Source organism: Lepidochelys kempii, chromosome 1 (genome assembly GCF_965140265.1).
Source record: "Lepidochelys kempii isolate rLepKem1 chromosome 1, rLepKem1.hap2, whole genome shotgun sequence".
NCBI classification, from domain to species: domain Eukaryota; kingdom Metazoa; phylum Chordata; order Testudines; family Cheloniidae; genus Lepidochelys; species Lepidochelys kempii.
The window spans coordinates 15,632,836-15,650,246 of NC_133256.1; the positions used below are offsets into that span (position 1 = coordinate 15,632,836).

The 17,411-nt window shown below is 43.0% G+C and overlaps 1 protein-coding gene across 1 annotated transcript in view; it reads left to right on the top strand.

The window, feature by feature from the left end:
• Positions 1–4: 4 nt before the first annotated feature.
• USP35 (ubiquitin specific peptidase 35) overlaps positions 5–17,411 on the top strand; it is a 67,959-nt gene continuing 50,552 nt past the window's right edge. Inside the window, exon 1 of the mRNA XM_073335655.1 lies at positions 5–192. The gene's annotated coding sequence lies outside the window, so the exon portion shown is untranslated. The remainder of the gene's footprint in view (positions 193–17,411) is intronic.

A 17,411-nucleotide genomic window follows, 5' to 3' on the forward strand; every position in this document is an offset into this window, starting at 1 on the left:
TAAAGGAGACGCAGGCTGTTATTATTGCCTCTGAGCCGCTCCAGCAGCGCCAGAGGCTGCGCGTGGGGTCAGGGCTGGTTGCTGCAGCTGCAGCTGCCCTGGCGCTGTGGACTCTGCTGCTGCTGCAGCTGCAGCCGCCGCCGCCGCCGCCGCCGCCTCCCCTTCTTTGCGGATCGTTTGCGGTGCAGCAAGGTATTTATTTGCACGGCAGGCAGGACTGCGGAGGGTGGGGTAATAAGGATGCTGAGAAATATTTCGACTGTGGCGTTGGAAGGGTGGGCGAGCGCGTGTGCGTGTGTTTTCTAATGATTGCCTTGCATGGCACTGACAGTAGGCAAGGCAGCAGCCAGCTTGAAGTGGGTGGCTAACTTGGGCAAAGGTTTTCATCAGGACAAAGCTTGGGGGGGCGAAAGAGGTTGTCTTGCATCCTTTGAGCGAAAGGGGATTGTGGGGAGAGAGGGAGATGGGTGATAGTCCCATTCTGTGGGGTGACACTGGACTCTCTAACACAGTATGTGACAAGTACCCCCTAATGAGCTCTGTAACAACAGCATTATTGGTCCAGATCCAATCTATACTCAGGCTGAACTCTCCTTGACTTTGATAGGAGTTTTGATGGAGAAATAAAAGCAGGCGTTGGCAAGTAATTTGTTCGCCAGTTTATGAAGGATCTCAAAATGCTTTATGAATTTAGGGATGTATGATGGTTTGTATGTAAACATCTGGAGCCTTTGTAGAGTCCTTTGGGAGAGATGAAGTGAGCTGTAGCTCACGAAAGCTTATGCTCAAATAAATTGGTTAGTCTCTAAGGTGCCACAAGTCCTCCTTTTCTTTTTGTGAGAGATAGAAAAGGCCAAATAGACCATCAGATCTACCACCTTGCCAGGGCTGAAGCTAAAGGGATGTATCAAATATTAATCTGTTATTTTATGTTTTGTCATAGGGGGAACATGATATAGATCTTTTCTGTAGTCTTTATAAAGTTGGCTATGGTCTCCATGTGCACATCTGACTTCTATTGTGAGAGAGAACCCCAGGGTTTGTGTAGGATGGAGGTGAATCTGGGTCTAAAATGAATGACGAAGTCATTGTTATAAATGCACAGTTTACAGGTGTGTCTCCTCCTCTCAGCCAAAACATTGGAGGCACCTACATCTTAGAGTTTTATACAGATAAAGGAAGACAGAGATTTTAAAGGAAAGGAGAGATGTTTGGTCTATAAATACCTTAAAGAAACGACAAGCATGACAAAGGGGAATTATTTATATTCTCCAAGGACAGTAACAGAGGGCATGTCAGTGTGAAGGTCAGGGCACAGTTAGGCAGCATCCAGTGACACAAAGGGGTCCTGGGCACGGCAGCCAATCAGAGCAGTTTGATTGGTGCCACTGTTTTGCTTGGATGGGAAGCAAATTATGACTTAGGCTAATTTTCCTTTGATTCCCATCTGGGTGATGTGAGAAAGAGAGACTATGCCAGGAAAGCATAGTCGAGTGGCTAGAGCACATTCTGTTCTATATTCTCTATTCAGCCACTGATTTTCTCTGAGACCTTGGGCAAGTCACTTTTGTGCTTTAGTTTTCCTATCTGTAAAATGGGATAATAATCTCTCATAGGGGTTTTGGGAAACTAACTCCATCAACATTTGTAATGGTCCTTTATGAAAAGGTGTGTAAATGCAGAATATTATGTATTATGCGGGGGTTAAACTGAGAGGACATATCCAGGGAGCGAGAGGATGAAATGCTGGTGGATCTGCACTTTATTTAGTAAAAAGAAAAGGAGTACTTGTGGCACCTTAGAGACTAACCAATTTATTTGAGCATGAGCTTTCGTGAGCTACAGCTCACTTCATCGGATGCATGCCGTGGAAACTGCAGCAGACTTCATATATACACAGAGAATATGAAAAAATACCTCTGTGTATATATAAAGTCTGCTGCAGTTTCCACGGCATGCATCCGATGAAGTGAGCTGTAGCTCACGAAAGCTCATGCTCAAATAAATTGGTTAGTCTCTAAGGTGCCACAAGTACTCCTTTTCTTTTTGCGAATACAGACTAACACGGCTGTTACTCTGAAACTTTATTTAGTGTTATCACACCCATGTGGATGAAAGAAAAAGTTTCAGCTAGATGTTAGAACAAAGTTCATAACATCAAGAACTGTAAAGCAATGGGCTAGACTCCAGGTGAGTCACAGTATCAAGGATTCATGGCACCATCACTGCAGAGATGTGAGGACAGGTTAGCTAAAACATTAGTGGGCCTAATGTAGAGTGAGGTCCTGCAAAATGTTGAAAGTCAGCGTGGATGATAATAATGATGTAACAAATCTCTGACCACCAGAGCCTTTACAATGGCTACTGTGCTGCTGCCCCTGGCATTTTTGGAACTTCATGGCACTCAGAGGCTCCTGCTCCTAAAGCTGCACACCCCTGTCGCTAAAAGAAAATCTCCACCAGCTCTTTGCAGTATAGGGCTTATGCTGCACAAGAGCCATTCTCATATAATGCAACAGAGGGCAGTAAAACACATAAACAATAGCCAGTTCACCACAGCAGTTAGCACTTCAATAGGGCCTTTCATCCAAGGATCTCAAAGAGCTTTGCAAACCTGGATTAATTAAGCCTAGCACCCTGTAAAATAGGTAAAGGCTATATAGGTATTATTTTGCCACCCCACCCCTCCCACTTGAAATGCAGCCATTGTTTGGCATACAACTTTTTAACGGTGCCTGTCATCTCTACACAGACGTTTAGGATGGCAAGTGAAGAATATTGCTGTATCCAACTGAAATTCAAAGGTGAATTTAACAAGGCAGAATGTAATTACATGGGGCAGAATCTGTCCTCTTCTTTTATGTAAAACTACCACTGGATCTTTAATGGCCAGGAACATCAGTTTTATGTCTCACCCAAAGGGTGACCCAGCTGGTCTCTTATAGGCTTACTAACGCTGACTTTCAGCTCAGAAATCTCATAATAATGGGCCTGATTTTCCACGCTGTTTACAACACTTTATGCTGGTCAACGCCCATGAAGTTAATGCATAAAACTTGTGTAGCAAGATGGCTCATCCAGGTTAATTCAGTGGGTCTCAGGGTGGAAAAAAAATCATGATTTAAAAAAATCTATTTTTTAACATTTAAATTCAGGTTTATTTTTAAAAAATCTAATTGAAATTGACAACCTATGTTAAGGTCTAGGCTTATTATATCTATTAAAATCATTTACGTTAAATACAAAAAATAATATTAAGAAGTACATGTTTGCTGCAAACATTTAAAGAAAGGCAGACCACAGAAACGGTGGCAGCCACTAGCTAAGCACCTGGAAGCAGAGTTAGCTGAAGTATGAACCCAGCTTTTCACAGCAGTAGCATCTTCTGCAGTTGCAGAGAGAATATTTTCTTAATTTAATTTTATTCAACTAGTTCAGATTAATATCTAGTTCATTCAAAGTTAAGAAACTTACTGGAAGTTGAGAAAGCAAGCAAGCTCATTTTCTTTTCCATTCTATGAATAAAAACTAGGTAGGGGCGAGAGGATGAGATTTACTAGTTCTAAAATCTTGAAGGACTTGGTGGTCAGGGATAATCAGTTCAATTCACTACGTAGAGGTAAAGTTCATTTGTTTAATAAATCAGTTAGTTTTAAATGCCTAATGTGTTATGATAAACTTTTTTCTCTGATGTATCCAGCACATTTAAGATAATTTTATTTAATAAAAAAATTAAATGCTGTTGTGACCCAAAGTGCCTAAGGTAGCCCACAATGAAAATGTCAAGGTCAAGGCAGGCTACAAAAAGCAGAGCAGATTCTCCCAAAACTGGTGGTTAACACTGTAGTTAGATTCACCAACCAGTCACAAATTGTGCACTTGATCCCCCACACTGGTTATCAAGAAGCTTGAAAAAAAGAAATCACACAGCCCCCTTTATTGCATTCCAGTCTCTGGCTCTCAATCAGCAAAAAGGTCCAGTAAAATGAGAAGTTATTTAAAACTCTGTTCAATATACAAAACATTCTTCTGATCCCCAAAGGGCCAGCCACATAACCGAATCAATACTAGTTTGGATCTTACCCAAAATACCACACTGCCAACCAAGCCTTAGTATCTAAAACTAAAGGTTTTATTATAAAAGAAAAGAAAGAGAAGAGAGCTGTGAAATGATCAAAGCAATCAGATACATACATGTGAGGCCTCATCTGGAGTACTGTGTCCAGTTTTGGGCCCCACACTACAAGAAGGATGTGGATAAATTGGAGAGAGTCCAGAGGGCAACAAAAATGATTAGGGGTCTAGAACACATGACTTATGAGGAGAGGCTGAGGGAGCTGGGATTGTTTAGCCTGCAGAAGAGAAGAATGAGGGGGGATTTGATAGCTGCTGTCAACTACCTGAAGGGGGTTCCAAAGAGGATGGCTCTAGACTGTTCTCAATGGTAGCAGATGACAGAACGAGGAGTAATGGTCTCAAGTTGCAGTGGGGGAGGTTTAGATTGGATATTAGGAAAAACTTTTTCACTAAGAGGGTGGTGAAACACTGGAATGTGTTACCTAGGGAGGTGGTAGAATCTCCTTCCTTAGAGGTTTTTAAGGTCAGGCTTGACAAAGCCCTGGCTGGGATGATTTAACTGGGAATTGGTCCTGCTTCGAGCAGGGGGTTGGACTAGATGACCTTCAGGGGTCCCTTCCAACCCTGATATTCTATGATTCTATGTGACTTCAGAGTCCATATATCAGGTTCTTAGCAGCATTGGTGAGATTGTTGACTAGTAAAGTCCCTCTGGAACACATCCAAACCTTGGATGGGTCTATCATTCCTTTGTTCAGAGCTTCAGTTTGTAGAGAAATTACTCCAGAGGTGAGAAGAAGGATTGAAGAAAAATGGAAAAGATACAGCTCCCTTTTTATATCGTTAGCTATGTGGCTTGTACATCCTCTGTCCCAAACACAAGCTCACAGCACATGAGTATGGGAAAGCACTTAGAGTAGTCCCCTGTCCAGAGGCATCTCCCTACATGTCCTGCTGACTCATAGACTATTAAGGAAAAGTTAGCACATGTGACTCCATTTTGGTTTGGGGCCCACCATTGTCTAAAAGCAAGCACATCATGCACCAGGAGGAGTGTTCCTTAGATACTGCATTCCTGTGAAAATCCTCCTCAGTGTCTCCAGCCTGTCTTGACTCCTGGTATCTGTTCTTTGTCAGTCCCTAAACTCCCTATCTCCTGGCCTTTGATGTGAGGCGTCCCATCCTGATAATAAAAGTTACTGATGCATGGCTTTAGGACCATGCTGTGTAATTAACATACTAGTTTAGCACGAGGAATGCACCAAGCAGGGATACGTGGTAGATAAGAAAAGGGTTTGTTTACTGGCTAAGGTTTCTGATGCACGAGGGCAACATGCTTTGCTAAAAAGTATATAACCTTTGTATAATCTGTATTCGGGGTCCCCTCCTGGCTAGCAGGGGGGCACCACGCTTGAGCATAATAAACTTGGTGTTTTTTGGGAACTCGGCAGTTGTGGACTTTGTTTATGTGCCTCAGCCTAGATTCGAATTGTGCGTGACCTACCAGGTGTAATTTGTAGCATTTGTGTGCGTGTCCTACCAGGTGTAATTCGTAGCATTTGTGTGCGTGTGCTATCAGGTATAATTCGTAACAAGACATAGCCTGTGGCAGGGTGGATTTGATTTAAATCAAATTGATTTAAATCTTGATTTAAATTACTAGACAGGAAGACTCGATTTAATCATGGATTTCTACATAAAAGTGCATTCTTGTTGGTTGTTATAACCTTAATACATATTCTTCACAACTCAGAGATAGATGTAGGTTTCATTTTTAGAAGGTACACACTACACATTTTTAAAGTGATTTATTTTGAAAACTTTTCAGATTCGTTTTACAGCTATATCAGAAAATGAATGATTGTTTGGTTATTTCATTTACCAAAGATAATTGAAGCAGATATTTATGAAGTCATTGGGAGATGAACTATCTCCAATTCAACAGGTTAATCATTAATATTTGGAGGATTTTCTTGCCATCCTGTATTAGGAGGAGAACATCACCAGACAGACATTTAAATTGTTTTATTTAACTAAAACAACAACGTTATGTATTCTGGATTTCTTTCTTCAACAGGAAAACATATAATATTTTAACAAAACAAGCATATGCATTTTTGAATTTAGTTAAACATTCAAGTTTTTTAAAATCAGGTTTGTTTTTGTTAAAATTGTTTTTAACTAAAGCAGTTAAATGAAATATTAAAAAAAAATTAAATCGACTATGTCAGCCAGGTCAACATGAGAAACTTAAAATATTGGCTTCTGCAGGTAACTCAGTCATCTTCACCTTCATTTTCCTGTTTGTTCATAATCTGGAAAAGAAAAACAAGCTTTCCTGCTTTTTCAGGTCCCAAACAATTTCTCAATTTGGAATGAATTAGTCCAAAGGAAGAAAATATTCTTTCTACACCAGCAGAAGAAGCTACTGCTGTTAAAAGTGAGATTATCACTTCAACAGTCTCTGAATCCAAGCGCTTAAGTGACTTCCACCAGTTCACTGGTGTGACTTTCTTTAAAACATCATCAGCAAACATATTTCTTGAATGGTCCACCCTTAGTTCTGAAGTATATTATAGTTGGCATTATGGAGGGATGATTGCCGGATGTCCATATCATAGCCAGCTCCTCTTCTTCAGCAGTTAAGGTTTGACCCTAGTACCGAGTATTGAGAATATTTGCAAGAAAATGAGCTGGAGATAGTGCTTGTCCCACTTGTTTTTTTAATGCTTGTAATTTAACTCTGTCATTGCATATTTCTCTTTTTAAGATCTCACTCAGTTCCTTCCAAATTTCAACAGCATCGTCAATAAAACAGCTCTTTCCCTGCATTTTGTTCAAGGCTACAGAAATAGGCTTCAGGGTCCTCAGCATGTGCTCAACATTCTCTTCAGCCCAATGTTGAGAACTTTGGCTGTGACAGTGCCATCTATTTATTTTTTCACGATTTTGCTCACAAACTGTCATCAGATTAGGCCAGTTCTTGATATAGTGCTCAAAACCGTCCACTGCTGCGTTCCATCGCACGTCTTGTGGGAGAGTTAGCTTGGTTCCTCCCACTTTTTTGAGAGCAGCTGCTGCGAAGTGGTTGTTATGGAAGTATTTTGCAATTTCAACAACATTTCGACTCTCTTCGCTTTCTTCTAAATAATTTCTTCTCATCTTGGATGCATTTGTGACCAAGCTGCATACTAGACATTTGCATTTTTTTTCACAGTTTGTTATAGCTTTTACTGCTACTTCTTGTAAGTATTCTGTTGTGTGTGCATTTCCTGATGTATCAATTGTTTCTGTAAGGAAGACATTCCCTTCTTCTGTTGTCACACAAGCATATACAACAGGATCATTGTGGACATTGCTCCACCCATCAAGACTCAGGTTAACAATTTCACCCTCTAGAACAGCGGTTCTTAACCTGGGGTGCACAAACCCCCTGGGGGTGCGAGACATGCCAGATTTTTTTAGAAGGTAAATCATAGAAAACACAAATTAAGCACAGGCACTTAAGTACAACTACTTTGTTTCATCAAACCTATATACTTATTAACATTATACATTTTGAAATGATTACTGTAATATACAAACAGGTTTAAAGAACTGACCTACTTCAACGATTTTTGATAAGGGGTGTGAGAACATATTTTGATTATTGATAAGGGATGCGAGGACATATTTTGAGAACCAGAGGTGTGCAGGCTGCAGTAAAGGTTAAGAACCACTGCTCTAGACCTTTTGCACATTGCTCAGTTTCTCTTTCAACACTTTATTTAGCAATTTGCCTGTGACATCTGCTCTGTTGGGTGGACTGTATCCTGATCTTAATGACTGAACCATGTTAATGAAGTGTGGGTTCTCAATCATACGGAAAGGACAGTTTGTTGCATAAACAAACAGGGAAATTTTTTCATCAATTACCTCTTTTTGTAATCTGGTGGTTCTTATCACAAACTTATCTATGGTTGTTTTTGGATGATTGGAGTTTTTTTTTCCTTTTTGCTACAGGTGATATACTGTGGCTATGTGACATACATGATGTGACTGAAACACTATCATTGGCAGATAACTCTGAAACTATAGAAAATAATGGTGATCTTGAAAGTGGATAGTCTTCAGAATCCTGTATGTTGAGGATGGATTCTCCTAAACAAAATAAGTCAATGAAGTTATTTAATTATTATTACCATACTGCTCATTTAGTATTACTCATTGCATTCACTGACACTCTGTACTACTTTAAAGGTGAAATTGTAAAAGGAAGATCTGCCTATTTCAGCTATTTATTTTTTATCACAACTGTATCTAAAATGATAGCACCATAGAGTAACAACTATGTTTTTTGCTCAAACATGAGGATTCAAGAATAGTCAAGAAGGAAGACAGTCAGTCCTTAAGAAAGAAGTATGAAATAAAAAAAAGTTTACCAACCTGAAGATCCTGAATGTTCAGACATGTTCCTTTCATCATCTTCAACACAGCTTCCTCCTGAGAAGGAACGCTTCTCCTGATGTTGTTTAATTCTGGCAACCAGGCCTTGTATTTCTTTGTTGCACTGTTTGCATTTTGTGCGCATGCCTGTCTTACCCACAGGTAGAGGAACTTCATTAAAATATTCCCAAACTGGGTCTCTTTTACGGCCTGTTGCCATTATAGGTTTTCCCTTCTAGTGAGAGAATGGTATGGTAGATCTCAAACCAATGAAGACTACACTTAGAAAGACCTCAAGGCTTCTGGAATATGCTGCTCAAACAGTTCCACTTTTGTTTGTACTGCCTGTCCCTCCCTTCTCACATTTATCTCCAGACTTCTTCTCCTGTCCAGCTATTCCGCCCCCAACAATTTTCTATTCATTGAACTTTTTGAAACTTTGCACTTTTAGAGAGAGGTAGGGGATTGACTCTGTGTACACAAATTTGCAGAGGGAAAATAGGAGTGAGGTCTGTTATTTCTCCTCTCTATGTTATGTATTTATTTAAAAACATTTTTGCTGTTAACAAGCATGTTCTCTCTGGAGATATAAATCCATAGTTTGAGAACTGCAAAACTAAGCATCTCTGATGGTATCTTCTAGGCTGAGCACTGAGTCCCATTGGGTAGATAGAAAGATTAACCTAAATAGTCTATACAGAAGCCCCTGGAACCCCATAAGATTGGGTTCCTAATCCATGAACTATTGGAACTCATTTACAACACTTTTCTTAAACATTACGTGACTATATTGTCTCATACTAAAGAATTAGAATTTATAATCCCTATTCCATGATGAGATATCTTTGAGCTATAAAGTATCTTAATTAAAACTATCTTTAGATAGGTTTTTTCCTCAAAAAGCATTTTATCAAAAAAATCTGATGTAAATTAAAAAATCCAATTTTTATCCACCCTGGCCCGTGGCTTCTCTCAATGGGTTCATTGTACAGCTGATTGCCCTTGATGGGTAGGACCCTACCAAATTCATGGCTGTGAAAAAAGTGTCACGGACCGTGAAATCTAGTCTCCCTTGTGAAATCTGCTCTCATCCATGAAATCTGGCTATTGTAGGAGGGGGTCAAGGTGTTGCCATCCTTACTTCTGTGCTGCCTTCAGAGCTGGGTGGCCAAAGAGCGGAAAGGTGCAGCTGCTGGCCGTGCACCCAGTTTTGAAGGCAGTGTCACCACCAGCAGCAGCACAGACGTGAGGGTGGCATCATATGGGAGGAGTCATCACTTTTTGCAGGGAGTAGGGCCGGCCTTAATGGTGGGTGATGTGGGCAACCGCTCAGGGCGCTGTGGTCACGCCACCCCGCCCCCCAGCCAGCCCAAGGCCCCTTAACCTCCCGGTGCTGGGCCCAGAACTGGGGAGGGCCAGAGCTGGGACACCCCAGCCAGGGGCTCCTAACCGGTGTCGGGCTCCAGCTCCTAGTTCCGGCTGGGCTGGGGAGGAACGGGATTCCTCTTTTTCTGCAAGGGCCACTCCCAGGGCCAGGTCAGACACACTTCCAGGAAACTCCCCCGGCTGCAGGAAGCTCTGTAGCTGCTGGTTGGGAGCCCAGCTCTGAAGGCAATGCCACCACTACCAGCAGCACAGAAGTAAGGGTGACAATTCCGCATCTCCCCTACAGGGGCCTTGCGACCACCCCCTACAACCCACTTTTGGATAGGACCCACATGGTTACAACATTGTGAAATTTAAGATTTTAAAATCATAGAATCATAGAATATCAGGGTTGGAAGGGACCTCAGGAGGTCATCTAGTCCAACCCCCTGCTCAAAGCAGGACCAACCCCAACTAAATCATCCTAGCCAGGGCTTTGTCAAGCCGGGCCTTAAAAACTTCTAAGGAAGGAGATTCTACCACCTCCCTAGGTAACACATTCCAGTGTTTCACCACCCTCTTAGTGAAAAAGTTTTTCCTAATATCCAACCTAAACCTCCCCCACTGCAACTTGAGACCATTACTCCTCGTTCTGTCATCTGCTACCACTGAGAACAGTCTAGATCCATCCTCTTTGGAACCCCCTTTCAGGTAGTTGAAAGCAGCTCCCCCCTCAGATCCCCCCCTCATTCTTCTCTTCCGCAGACTAAACAATCCCAGTTCCCTCAGCCTCTCCTCATAAGTTGTGTTCCAGTCCCCTAATCGTTTTTGTTGCCCTCCGCTGGATGTTTTCCAATTTTTCCACATCCTTCTTGTAGTGTGGGGCCCAAAACTGGACACAGTACTCCAGATGAGGCCTCACCAATGTCGAACAGAGGGGAATGATCACGTCCTTTGATCTGCTGGCAATGCCCCTACTTATACATCTCAAAATGCCATTGGCCTTGTTGGCAACAAGGGCACACTGTTGACTCATATCCATCTTCTTGTCCACTGTAACCCCTAGGTCCTTTTCTGCAGAACTGCTGCCGAGCCATTCGGTCCCTAGTCTGTAGCGGTGCATTGGATTCTTCCGTCCTAAGTGCAGGACTCTGCACTTGTCCTTGTTGAACCTCATCAGATTTCTTTTGGCCCAATCTTCTATTTTGTCTAGGTCCCTCTGTATCCTATCCCTACCCTCCAGCGTATCTACCTCTCCTCCCAGTTTAGTGTCATCTGCAAACTTGCTGAGGGTGCAATCCACACCATCCTCCAGATCATTTATGAAGATATTGGACGAAACCGGCCCGAGGATCGACCCTTGGGGCCCGCCGCTTGATACCGGCTGCCAACTAGACATGGAGCCATTGATCAGTACCTGTTGAGCCCGACAATCTAGCCAACTTTCTGTTCACCTTATAGTCCATTCATCCAGTCCATACTTCTTTAACTTGCTGGCAAAAATACTGTGGGAGGTTTTCTTCCCCCGTCCCTCCCCCCCGCTCTCCTGCTGGTAGTAGCTCATCTTAAGTGATCACTCTCCTTACAATGTGTATGCTAACACCCATTTTTTCATGTTCTGTGTATATATAATTCTCCTCACTGTATTTTCCACTGAATGCATCCGATGAAGTGAGCTGTAGTTCGTGAAAGCTTATGCTCAAATAAATTGGTTAGTCTCTAAGGTGCCACTACTACTCCTTTTCTTTTTGCGAATACAGACTAACACGGCTGCTACTCGGAAACCTGTGGGAGACCGTGTCAAAAGCTTTGCTAAAGTCAAGGAACAACACATCCACTGCTTTCCCCTCATCCACACAGCCAGTTATCTCGTCATAGAAGGCAATTAGATTAGTCAGGCATGACTTGCCCTTGGTGAATCCATGCTGACTGTTCCTGATCACTTTCCTCTCCTCTAAGTGCTTCAGAATTGATTCCTTAAGGACCCGCTCCATGATTTTTCCAGGGACTGAGGTGAGGCTGACTTTCCTGTAGTTCTCAGGATCTTCCTTCTTCCCTTTTTTAAAGATGGGCACTACATTAGCATTTTTCCAGTCGCCTGGGACTTCCCCCGATCGCCATGAGTTTTCAAAAATAATGGCCAATGGCTCTGCAATCACAGCCGCCAAACTCTCGGATGCAGCGCATCCGGCCCCATGGACTTGTGCTCGTCCAGCTTTTCTAAATAGTCCGGAACCACTTCTTTCTCCACAGAGGGCTGGTCACCTCCTCCCCATGCTGTGCTGCCCAGTGCAGTAGTCTGGGAGCTGACCTTGTTCGTGAAGATAGAGGTAAAAAAAGCATTGAGTACATTAGCTTTTTCCACATCCTCTGTCACTAGGTTGCCTCCCTAATTCAGTAAGGGGCCCACACTTTCCTTGACTTTTCTTCTTGTTGCTAACATACCTGAAGAAACCCTTCTTGTTACTCTTAACATCCTTTGCTAGTTGCAACTCCAGGTGTTATTTGGCCTTCCTGATTTCACTCCTGCATGCCCGAGCAATATTTTTATACTCTTCCCTGGTCATTTGTCCAATCTTCCACTTGTTGTAAGCTTCTTTTTTGTGTTTAAGATCAGCAAGGATTTCACTGTTAAGCCAAGCTGGTTGCCTGCCATATTTACTATTCTTTCTACACGTCGGGATGGTTTGTCCCTGTCACCTCAATAAGGATTCTTTAAAATACAGCCAACTCTCCTGGATTCCTTTCCCCCTCATGTTATTCTCCCAGGGGATCCTGCCTATCAGTTCCCTGAGGGCTGGAATTTTCAAAGGTGCCTAAGGAAGGTAGGTGCCTCTCTTTGATTCTTGCTTGCTGTTTGGCTGCACTCATGAACGTTATGATGGTGAAATTTACCAAAAGGGACCATGAATTTGGTAAGACCCTATTGATGGGCCATGAAGCAGGCTGGATAGTGTTGATGCCAATCTGCCTGACGGTGTCACCCAGATACACACCACAAGTTTGAGATATCAAAATATCACACATATTTATAACTCACAATAAAAAGATGATACATACATATAAATAAACTTATCATATTTAGCATATCATAACTTTTCCACTGATGCCTTACATGGCATATCTTGTATGACTCATTGCAATTTTGTAATGTTGTTATCCATAACATTATAAATGGTGACTCATAGTCCATACAGCGTTACAGCTGTTTTTGTGCATTTTTAATTGAATTTGAATTTCTATTCAAGTAGCACTTGACACAGATTGCAAGTAAAAAATGAATAATTTAGTAAATAAGACATGCATCTTTCACCATTTTCTAACATAATAAAAATTTAAATATTAAAAAATTGCTTAAATAAATGTACCAATATAATGTATCCTCCTGGCTAGCAAAAGATTTAGTGTAAAGGGTACATTTAATTGCAATTCAACATGTTTTAATGATTATAAGCTAGAGAGAATCAACCTCCTTGATGTTTATTCTGTGATTTTTGAGAGCAATCATATCCCCATTCAGCTTTCGTTTTGCTAGGCTAAAGTACACCTGCAAAATACAATTAAAAGTGATTATTTATATCAAGGTTTCCTGCTTGCTGATTTAAATCACTTTGATTAAAATCAATCCACCTGATGAGTCTTAGGGTCAAGGCACTGGATCAAAACTCAAAAGATCTGGAGTCAATTCCTGACTCTGCAGCAGACTGTCTGTATGACCAGGGCCAAGTCACTTCATCTTGCTGTTTCCGATCTGTGTAACAGGGATAATGATATTTCTGTTGTTTGTTTGTCCATTTAGAGTGCAAGTTCTTTGGGGTAGGAACTTTCTTTTCCTATGTGTGTAAACAGTTCCTAGCACAATGGGGCAGGGGCAATGCGCAGAGCTCCCTTCGCCATCCCTCCACCTAGGAGCTGGAGGGACATGTCACTGCTTCTGGGACCCAGGCGGAGCCAGGCAGGGAGCCTGCCAGCCCCGCTGTGCCACCAACCGGACTTTTAACAGCCTGGTCAGTGATGCTGAGCGGAGCTGCCAGGCAGGGGACTGGTGTGCGGGAGGGTGTGAGGGCTCTGGCTGGGGGAGCGGACACCTGGCAATCCTAGTCATAACCTGGTTATATTTGAAGTAGGAGAGCTGATACTGAAACGCTGCAACGTGGCCTAAGGAAACTTTACGGAAAAGCTACTGCTAGAAAGTGGGGGATGGGATGAATATATTTAAAAACAGCCGGAGGGACTTCAGTTGAAATTAATCCCAGTTAAAGAAACACTGCCATTGTGAAAAATCAGACACTAAGAGAATCCCTTACCTACGTTAAAAAGATCACCTTGGGTTATTAAAAATAAAGCTGGTCTGGGGTGGGGGGGCAGGGGGGCTGGGCAAAGAATCCAAGCTTCCTGTTCACCATTGATGCTGCTTAGTTACATTATTTTGTTGACAGTCAATTTACCTTTCTAGTTCTGGCATACTATTAAAGTGCAGAGGTGCAGTATTTGTATGTGTCCAGCACTGCAGAGACACATTTTAAGGTAAACAAAGTACATATTTTAAATGTTGGTGAAAACGTGTCTATTCATATTAGCTTTCATATAAACCCTACGTTTAGGTCCTAAACCAGGGGTGGGCAAACTATGGCCTGGGAGCCTCATCCAGCCCTCCAGACATTTTAATCCGGCCCTTGAGCTCCTGCCGGGGAGCGGGGTCCACGGCTTGCCCCGCGCTGACACTCCAGGCGGGGAGTGGGGTCAGGGGCTTGACTTGCTCTGCGTGGCTCTTGGAAGCAGCGGCATGTCCCCCCTCCAGTTCCTAGATGTAGGAGCATCCAGGGGGCTCCGCACGCTGGAGGAACTGCAGCCAATGGGAGCTACAGGGGTGGCGTCTGCAGACAGGGCAGTGCTCAGAGGGGGAACATGCCACTGCTTCTGGGAGCTGCTTGAGGTAAGCATCACCTGGAGCCTGCACCCCTGACCCCGAACCCCGCCCCAGCCCTGATCCCCCTCCTGCCCTCTGAACCCCTCGGTCCCATCCTGGAGCACCCTCCTGCACCTCCAACCCCACCCCAGAGCCTGCACCTCCAGTCGGAGCCCGAACCCCCTGCTGAACCCCAACCCCCAATTTCATGAGAATTCATGGCCTGCCATACAATTTCCATACCTAGATGTTGCCCTAGGGCCAAAAATTTTGCGCACCCCTGTCCTAAACTATGCCCCTTAACAATCTTTTTTTTTTAAGGGGGCAGATGTGGGAGTACAACAGACCCCAGTGTGGCTAAATGGGAACATAGGTCTCCAAGCTGCATGGTGCTGAGTGCCCTCAACTCCAACTGATGTCAGAGAAAGTTCAGTGTTTTGCATCTCCCAGGAGTCCCTGAGTAAAGGCTGCATAAAATGTTTAGAATTTGGCTTGCGATCATCTTGATTTGGAGATACATAATTAAACAACATTTCAGGAGCATGTTGACTGGAGAGATACAGTACAAGGGCTGGAATTTTCAAAGGTGCCTAAGGGAGGTAGGTGCCTCTCTTTGATTCTTGCTTGCTGTTTGGCTGCACTCATGGATGTTCTTGGCTTTTGATCATGCCACCATAAAGAGGGTGGATGGCCAGAGGCATAATTTAGAGCCACCTGGGGCAGACATCTTATAAATCTGTTTTCCAGGCTTTAGTACAGTGAGTTCTGGGGAGAGCAGGAAGCACAGAAAACATTTTGCAGGCCGTGCCTACCTCGTCCATGGAACATTCTCTATGCACGTCACACCTGTGCTGCTCTTTGCACATTGCCGCTCGCCTGGGGAGCAGACCGGCAGTTCCTATTTTATGTGACTTTTGCTGCAGAGTTTGCATCATGCCCTTTCTCCCTGATGTTGGAGCCGCCTAGCGGAAGGGAACCTCCGGCCCCTATTCTAATAATCATTAATACTTTGTACCTCTGTAGCATCTTCCTTTCACCCCAGGAACTCCACGCTCTCTGCGGCCATGAGTAAACTAATCCTCACAACACTCCTGTTACCACTCCCAGATTACTGAGCAGGGAAGTGAGTATAGAGAATTCAAGAGCCACATTTTCAAGTGTAGCCACTGACTTTGAGCACCTTGTTTTTTGAATACTCAGCTTGAGCGTGCCTCTGAAAATTAGGCCCCAATTATGAGAAGCAGGACATCCTAAAATTGAGACACTCAAAATCAGTGGCTAGTTTTTCCCAAAATGACTTGCCTAAGATCATACAGTGAATCAATGGCAGAGCTGGGCCTGAAACCCAGCACTCCAGGCCATCAAAACCACCGTTCTCATTTACCACATCAAAAATCTACATTAAAAGAATGTTGAGGTTGCAAAGTCAAGCACTCAAAAGTTAGGAAATGCCAGAGTTCAGGTTGCCTGTGCAATATTATTTCAACCTCTTGAGCATATGCATTATGATACAGGCTTTAATCGCATGATCACCTGGCCTCTTTCACTGCACAAGAAGGATGGTGCTCCCTGAAAGAGTAGCTGTTTATTATTTATTTTAACCTCCAATGTGTAGCCCCAGGCATTGTTTACTGTACACCATCCAAACTCTATACTGTGTACAGAATTATTAATGTTGTCACGGGCTTGTCTGTGGCACTGATCAATATTGCATCTGAGTGCTTCACACACATTAACAAATTTATCTTCACAAAACCCCAGGGAGGTCAGAGTGTAGTGTTATGTCCACCGTACACATGGGGCATTTAGTACATTGCATTATACAGCGCTTTATAAGTGCAGAGCATGGCTCCCACTGACTTCAGTTGCAGCCGTAAGGGCTCAGTGCTTCTACAGATCAATTTGGGCACCCAGAAAATTAGGAACAGACTATTAGTGACCATGTGGGAAAAGTTTGGTGTAAGTGACTTGCCCAATATCACATAGGTGCTCAGTGGCATAGGCAGGGAGATAATTCAGTTTTCAGGGCAGCATTCAACTGCCTTAATTTTGAGATCATCCTTTTCTGTTCCTGCAGGCCCTTTCCCTCATTCACTGCATTGCACACCTTCCAAATGTTGCAACAAATGAGGCAGGGCCTTGCAGATAACGGCCTCCTTCAGTACGTAACCCTGATTCTTCCCCAGAGCAAGTCCGTTCTGTGCACTGAATGGAGCAGGGGTCCTGTGGGACAAATAGTGCCTGATCATGTAATTAAAGATGACCATAAAGTAGATGCATGAGGGGGGCGAATTAAGTTAGCATAAGCAGCCTTAATTCTGGCATTTCCTATCTTTTGATTGCTTGACATTGCTGCCTGGATGGTCTTTTAACGTAGGCTTTTTTTGGGTGTAATACACAGATAAATATAAACTATTTAAGGGCATTTTTAGGTGTTTTCCTGGCTCCCTCTGAGCCCTGTTTTCTTAGCACCCCTGCCCCACCTCTCCTTCCAATATTATCCTTAATAATAATAAGCAATACTCACCTACATTTGCCAAGGGTCTTTCTTGCTGCTTTTTGTTACACTCAGCAATTCCTGACCTTGTTATATAGAGATTGAAAAAATAAGGGACGTCCCTTGTAATAAGGAACT